Raw genomic sequence first — 7,726 nt, 5'->3', positions numbered from 1 at the left:
GCTTTCAGTACTATATTCATTCTCTGATCCTTTGATTGGGTGGACAACATGTCAGTGCATGCTACAAGAGCTCTGATAGGTTAGATGACATCCTCTGGAAGTTGTCATAATTACTTTGTAAGTCTATGGAAGGGGGTGAGAACCAGGAGCATCCTAGGTTTTGTATTGATGTCAATGTACCCAGAAACTAACTGTCCTCCGGCTACACAATGGTGCTACCCTGCAGAGTGCTGTTGAGGCTACTGTATACCTTCATTGCAAAACAGTGTGTTTTAATCAATTATTTGGAGACGTGATTGTATTTAGTATAGTTTTATCTAAAAATGATAACTTTTTAAAAATGTTTCACTATTTAAAAAAAATAATAATTCACTGAGGGTGGTCCTCCCCTTCCTCCTTTGAGGAACCTTCACTGATTGACATGCATATTATTAATGCTGGCTCTCCGTGTACATCTAAGGGCATATGCTGCTCTGTTCTGAGCCAATTGTAATGTGCCTATGTTCCTCTTTGTGGCACTTGTCCACATTAATGGACAGTAGTCCAGGTGAGACAAAACTAGGGCCTGTATGGCTTGTCTTGTTGATAGAGATGTCAAGAAAGCAGAGCGGCACTTTATTACGAACAGACCTCTCCCCATCTTAGCTACCGTTGCATCAATATGTTTTGTCCATGACAGTTTACAATCCAGGGTGACACCAAGAAGTTTAGTCTCCTCAACTTGCTCAATTAAGACATTATTTAGTTGAGGTTTAGGGTGTAGTGAATGATTTGTCCCAAAACAATGCTTTTAGTTTTTGAAATATTTAGGACTAATTTATTTTAAAACTGACTGCAGCTCTTTTTAAGTGTTGCATTGATTTCACTTACAGTGGTAACAGACGTGTACAATGTTTAATCATCAGCAGACATAGACATACACTTAGTCATGGACTAAGTAGGCTGGTCTAGGTCTTATGTAGTGCCATTGCCTCTTCTTCTTGCAAAACAACGAAGCAAATAGGCCTAATGGGGAAAGATCCATACGAATCCCATTTGCAAGCACTTCACCAACAGTATTTCAGCACAAAACCTAGTGAATAGTTCTAAAAGAAATCCTATAACTGCGATTTTACATTAATGCAAGAAACAAGTTTGCCGACTTCCTAATTTCTGGGTTATATCATGATGGCAACAGTCCAACACAGTTATTATGCTGACAGAGGGTAGGCGTAGTAGCTCATGGAAACAGTGGCAACTACTACATAACTGTCAGGGAAACTCAAAACAAAGCCCCTGGCTGGGTGGTGTGCAGTAGCAGCTAATTAAACGTCCTGACAGCCATGCTAGGTCCGTCCTCGTTTCTCAAATACCTCACAGAGCTGAATTTAGTATTTTTAAACATTCCCGCTCTCACACACCCTCTCCCTCTTTATCTCTCCCTATCTCGTCCCCTCTCTCTTTCTCCCCTCTCTCTTTCTCTCTCTGTCTCTCCGTCCCTCTCGCTCTCTCTCCGTCCGTCCCTCTCTCCCGCCGTCTCCCTCTCCCGCCGTCTCCCTCTCCCGCTGTCTCCCTCTCCCGCCGTCTCCCTCGCTACTAGCCCACGTGGCCAATGTCAACAAGAGGTGGGGCTCTTGGCAGACACATAAAGAAAAAGATGCTGCTGCCTGTATGAATCCTTTCAAAGGTTAGTGTTGTCTTACGCCTGCTCCAAAAATGAGCCTGCATTACAGCCAAGGCATGCCAAAACAAAACCCAGAAGAAGCATTGGAAATGAGGGCAGGGCTCGACTCGCGTACTCTGAAGACGAAGCTAACTGTCTTGAGAGACTGAGTGGAAGAAGCAAGTCTCCAAGGAGTCGTAAAGAAGCCACGAGGCAATAGGGGAACTCCTGCGACCTATGACAGCTTGAGAAAAACTGATGAAACCGAAAGAAGAACCAGGAAGTCAAGACTGAGAGAGGGGTGGGGGAAAAATCCCCCTAGAGCTCGGCATGAGTTTCCTTGAGACACACACACACACACACACACACACACACACTCTTCCTGTCTGACTAAAGGAAGGGGGGAGTGCGCCACCCTCCTACTCTCCAATCCTCTGTTTCTCAGACAGACAGATAAGCTCAGAAAGCTTGTAGAGTCAGTTTAAAGGGATTGGACGGCGAAGCGGAACCCATGTCCTGTCACTGTGCAGATCCAGTCCGCTGCTTGGGGCCAGCCGTAGTCATAGTGTGCACTATTGTGTGCGGCTGAAGGAGAAGAAGGGAAAAAAAGGGGGAAAGAAAGACCAGGCCCTTTGTGTGGTGGAGGGACTCACCAGGAGAGAGGTTTTCTCATTACTTTAGCTTTGCCAGCAAGGCAAGGCAAGGCAAGACTCTACCACTGACACACACATACACACCGAACACACACACACAACGAACACACACACACACACACACACACACACACACACACACACACACACACACACACACACACACACACACACACACACACACACACACACACACACACACACACACACACACACACAACTTGTCTACACGGCGTGCTGGCTGGCTGCTTCTCTGCCAGTTACATATGTGTGGCACTCAGAGTGGCCAACAGGGACACACCACCGACCGACCGGGCTTCTCCTCCTGATGATAAGAGTCGACGTTGACGTCAGAGACTGGCCCCATGAATATTGATGTTGGAGGATAGTCCGTTTCATAGAAGAACAGAAGGAAGCAAGATGGCGGCCCTTTAGGATTTGTTAAAGAGGAGATCCAGACGGTTTGTTGGAATTTCTACACAGTGGAGGGACGTAAAAAGAGGTAAGACTCAGCTCCGTTTGTTTTTGGCACTCGTTGTCCTTCTCCTTTTGACCTTTTGTTGGTCTTTTCGGTGGCTCTGTGGCTTAGTACAAGGCATGCTAATGTTCCCTCAGCAAAAGCATGAGCTAGCTAAATTAATAAGGTGGGGGATATTAGATAAAGCTTCTCCTTCCAACATGGCTGACAATTTTCTTTTTCTCTTTTTTTGCTAGTTGAAATAGAGAGATCTCAGTTTTTTTTGCCTCTGATGTTGGTCAGTGGACGCTCAAGTAGCCTTAGGAATGTGTCTAGTGTAGAAAATGGAGACCTTGTTCAGTACTTTTCTTGAGGCATTATGAACAAGGCAAATCCCTCTGATGTTCAGTGCAACAGAGACGCAGCTAGCTCCCAGTTGAAAAATATATCTCATCTCTAAAATGGTAATTGTCCTTATTTTGATGTTTTATTTGAGTGCTTTGTTTTCCAGGGAAAATATTGTCATTTTTCTTCTGCAAATCTATCATAGAGAAGGACTCTTTAACCAGAAATCATTCATGCAGTCAGTTTCTGTCCTTTTTTCTTTGTGGTCTCACGGTTGTGTTCTTGTGTTGGTTATTGTCTGCTATGTTCAAGCTAAAAAGATGGATTGGGTCTAATTTAGAACATCACTAAGACTGTAGTGCCTGGGAAAGAGAGCTGGGAGCGGGGGAGAGTGTAGCTAGCTTCTGGCTTTGTGCATCCTGTGAATCAGCTTTCAATGCATTCACCGGTGAATGACAAGCAGACACAAAGGCAGGCCAGCACAGTCCAAGGAGTGGAAGAGAGAGAGAAGAGAATTGTGGTGGATAGCAGAGGGATGATGAGGTCAGAAGCTTGAAAGGATATTGAAACTCAATCCGATCACACCATTAGCTGAACGACACAAGAATTGGAATCCTGGAAGCAGGAATTTTCCGAGGGTTGAAATAGATTTTTTTCCCAACTAGACCCCAACAAATATGTCTCCCAGAAGTTGACTCAGTTCTGTTACACCATGAAGTCACCATGAAAATGTTAAGAATCCAGCAATTGAACAACAACAACTATAATATAACATTTTAGGACATGTTAGCTTTGCATTATGCAAACAGTTTTCCTACTGTTTTACATATTAATCATTTAACACATAAAATTATATATGTTGCCTTTTGTGAGATTCTGAGATAATGTGTCTGGGCAAACCACATGCGCTGCCATGCAAGAAGGCAGCAGACAGTACCTTTAATAAACAGATTATTGTCAAAACAAAGGCAGTAATGGAGGTGTTTCTAGCATTTACTCGATCTCAATTTGCATTTATGTTTTACTGATGAACAGACATGATTCGATATTGTTGACATTTGTTTTTGTCACAATTTGCCATATTTTGTCATGTATTTATTTGACACACATTTACTTGAATTGAAAATAAAACAAACCGAGGCACATCAGCATTAGCTAGCTCGACAATCAATACATAGCTATGCTATGCTAGCTGTCAGATACAGTACTAACGAATAACAGGGATTCCTACACACATCCAAGCTACACTAACCAAGATGACTGGTTTTATTAGTCCAACACCTCTCTTCCCTTGAACAAATGAGTTGCTAATGGAGCGTGTTGTTTTTCTGTTATCTTTGCTGAATTTGCTAACAGGCCACATTTAGGATTAGCATCATAATGAGCTACTAGAATATTACACAGATAAAGGCCTGCTATCTTTTGCCCTTATTTGTGTATTCCGGCTTGTGTATTGCGCTGGCCCTGCATGCACTTTCAATCGGGGGTCATCCCACAATAGCAGCTAGCAGTAGTAGTTTGTGTGAAATGCAAAGTAAGGCATGCCTGCCCAGGGGGAGCACAGCACAACAAGTGGCTACTAATGAGCTGTTGTAAATAAACACCACAGCCAAGGGGAGGTGCACGGTGCAGAGGCTAACATATACTAATGCTAGAACAATGAAGGCCAAGTGCTACAAACTAATATCACCTGTGATAGCTTGGAATGCCAGGGTAAATGTACTAGGCTAAAGCTAGCCTAACGGGGTGAAACATATTGGAGGGAACTGCAGTTATGTTCAGCAAAAATGTCAGTTGTTTGTCAAATGGGCCTTGAGGACCACCGTCAAAGCTAATCTATCACTTCATGATTGCAAGTTTTATATCTTTATGTTTGAAGCCTGAAATGTGGCAAAAGGTCGCAAAGTTCAAGGGGGCCGAATACTTTCGCAAGGCACTGTATATATATATCTTTATCACAGAACTATCGACAAACTAAAATGTTCCTCCGTGACAGAGAACAGAGAGCATTATTTAAATATTTACAGTTTAATTATATTTTGAAGAAGGAATCAAAAGCCTTCGATGCAACAATGGCAGCGTGGCTCCGGCTCTGTTTTGATTTGGTAAGCATGGTCAGTGACTGCACAGCGACAACCTATCTCGTAACGTAACTAGGGGAGTGCACCGTAGTCCTCCATAGTTCTCCTGAAGTTTGTTTTGACTGGATGAGGTAGTATACTGTTTTTTTATGTTTTGAAATGAATTGTGCCATTTGAGGCTCATTTGCCCCAGATAAGATAATGTAGAGAAATAGGCCTTGAGTGAAAATAATTCTACTTGATTCATATTGAAGCTGTATGCTTATCCTAAGCTAAAGGATAAGACTAGCTTTATTTTGTAGTGGATCAAACAGCTGCAAGCCAGTATTGGAGGATGCATGGACTTTGTCTTTGAGTTAAGTGTCTTCCTTGAGTTGTTGACTGCATTTCTCAGTAAGTAGACTGAATGCAATGCACATTGCACTGCTTACATCATTGATACTGCAGAATGTTAGTCGAGGAAGACATTTTTACTTCAATGGGTACATTAGATGGTATCAGACAGCAAGATTGCTATACAACAGTTTGTTTCTCAACTTCTATCAAAAGATAATAGTGTTCTATCATAAGTACAGATATAAAGCGAGACAAAAAAGTCAAAGTTGATACTTCATTTATGGGTAAAATATTGTGCCCAAAGCAAGGACTAGATTGTGTAATTTTAGCACAGAAGGAGGCCTTTACACAAGACAGGAGTCACTTGGCAAGCCAAGATATTGTCTTGAACACACAACCTCCATTTTCCCTTTGTGCTGTTTTCATTAGCACCACATGTGTTGTTACATCAGCATTGGAAAAAGGCACCATATCTGAGCCACAGATCCTAGTAGGGAGAATGTCAACACATGGTGGCTAGAGGAGGGGGGGGGGGGGGGCAGTCCAGTCAGAAAGATCAATCACAAGAATGGACATGTCTGTTCTCATCAATCCACACCCACTGATAAAGCTGGGTATGGTTGGACTACTCCTCTTGCTTCTTCCTCTTTATGTTATCTAAGGGAGAAAAGACAATATCAAGCTTTGGGGGTAAGAATGTCCAGTGGTTTCAGTCTCCATGGTTTCTGCAACAATGCTGTCCATTCACAATGGGCAGGGTTTTACCTCTGACCTCCAACCGCAGGCCACGCATCACATTTCGACCCCAAAGGCCACGGTAACCCTGCTGCAGAGAGTGGAACAGGTTAAGAGACATGCATTGCCTCTGTGTAGCTACCAACCTGGCTCTGTTGATCACGTTCCTCCTCCTCAGACAAAATGGCGACATACTGTGTCTCATATTGACCTCTGGAGATATTGATTTAGCTCTCTGCTGCTCCCAGCCTCGATAGTTGAAGAATCGTGGTAAAACTTGCAATCGGTTATTACTGCCTTATTACATGAGTGTATTGGATGCAATTTCTTTATGTCATTCAATGTGCATGGCCTTTACTTTCAACATGCATGTTGTCCAGATAGTCTACTTTATGATTTACATTATAACCTCTAGATTGTCTCATCACAAGGCATTTAGGTTGTGTTCAAATGAGTCACTTCTAGCTTTTCAGCTTCTATGGTGTGTGTTTCTAAACAATATTATGAAAGAGTTTCATTTCCCAAAAGATCACCCAGCATTTCTGTCCTCGTTTGGCATTTGACTGTTGGTATAGAAACCACAGTTTTTCTTTTTGGCCCTGCCCTGGTTGTTACTCATCGCTAGAATTACACAATTATCTTCTTCCTGCGATTAAGCAACTCTACCCACTACAGAACACCTCTCTCTCTCGCTCTCTCTCTCTCATTTAAGGGCTTTATTGGCATGGGAAACATATGTTAACATTGCCAAAGCAAGCGAAGTAGATAATAAACAAAAGTGAAATAAACAATAAAAATGTACAGTAAATATTACACTCATATACAGTGTTGTAACTCTCTCTCTCTCTTTCTCTCGAAGAGGCCTTGGCCCTTCTATTCGTCTTTCTGTGTTTTAATCATGGCTACGGTTTGCAGTGATACGGCTGTCTCGTTGAGACTAAGTGGCACGGGCCGACCAGAGGGAGTGTTCTTTTGGCCCTTGAAGTGTGTATCGATGTCAGCCGGTTGGGGTTTACCTCAAGGGTGAGTAGACCTGCCGGTGAGGGCACAACTAGGACAGGACTCCCTTTCCGGTCTCCACGTGAGTGTGAGCACATGGCCGCCACTGTTTACAAACACCATCCAGGCATTCCAGAGTAGACCTCGTTACGTAACAGCGAGCAGCATCTCTTCCCCGTTCCCGCCACTCGGCCGCTCCTCTCTGCTCCTAAGATATTTGAACGCTGCCATCGGTCCCCGACACCACCACAAGCGAAAGGAAGGGGGGAGGCGGAGAGGTGAAGCGAGTGAGCGAGAGACGAAGATTGACGCTGGCCAAGGTAGTGTCTGGAAAGCAGAACATGGCAACGCTAAAGACAGCGTCAGCGTCTCTCTGAGCTCCCGCCACGCTGACAGCAAAGACTCCAGAGCACGTGAACGCCTAAATAAGCCTACACACCAGTACGGCTGGCTCCAAGCTAGTAATTGAACTAGAAGC

At 43.6% G+C, this 7,726-nt stretch overlaps 1 protein-coding gene across 3 annotated transcripts in view; it reads left to right on the top strand.

Moving 5' to 3' along the window:
- The window catches only part of LOC139419119 (tet methylcytosine dioxygenase 2), a 64,369-nt gene that overhangs the window by 5,829 nt on the left and 50,814 nt on the right, over positions 1-7,726 (top strand). The window contains exon 1 of one of the 3 annotated variants that reach the window (XM_071169060.1): positions 2,086-2,797. The exons of 1 other annotated variant lie outside the window; for it this stretch is intronic. The gene's annotated coding sequence lies outside the window, so the exon portion shown is untranslated. Of the gene's footprint in view, positions 1-2,085; positions 2,798-7,172; positions 7,273-7,726 lie in introns of those variants that run through there. One more of the 3 variants, XM_071169062.1, reaches the window with a different exon arrangement.

The sequence above is a fragment of the Oncorhynchus clarkii genome, chromosome 10, assembly GCF_045791955.1.
Source record: "Oncorhynchus clarkii lewisi isolate Uvic-CL-2024 chromosome 10, UVic_Ocla_1.0, whole genome shotgun sequence".
Classification (NCBI taxonomy): domain Eukaryota; kingdom Metazoa; phylum Chordata; class Actinopteri; order Salmoniformes; family Salmonidae; genus Oncorhynchus; species Oncorhynchus clarkii.
Note: the sequence above shows the minus strand (reverse complement) of the source record. Positions and strands in the feature narration are given on the sequence as shown.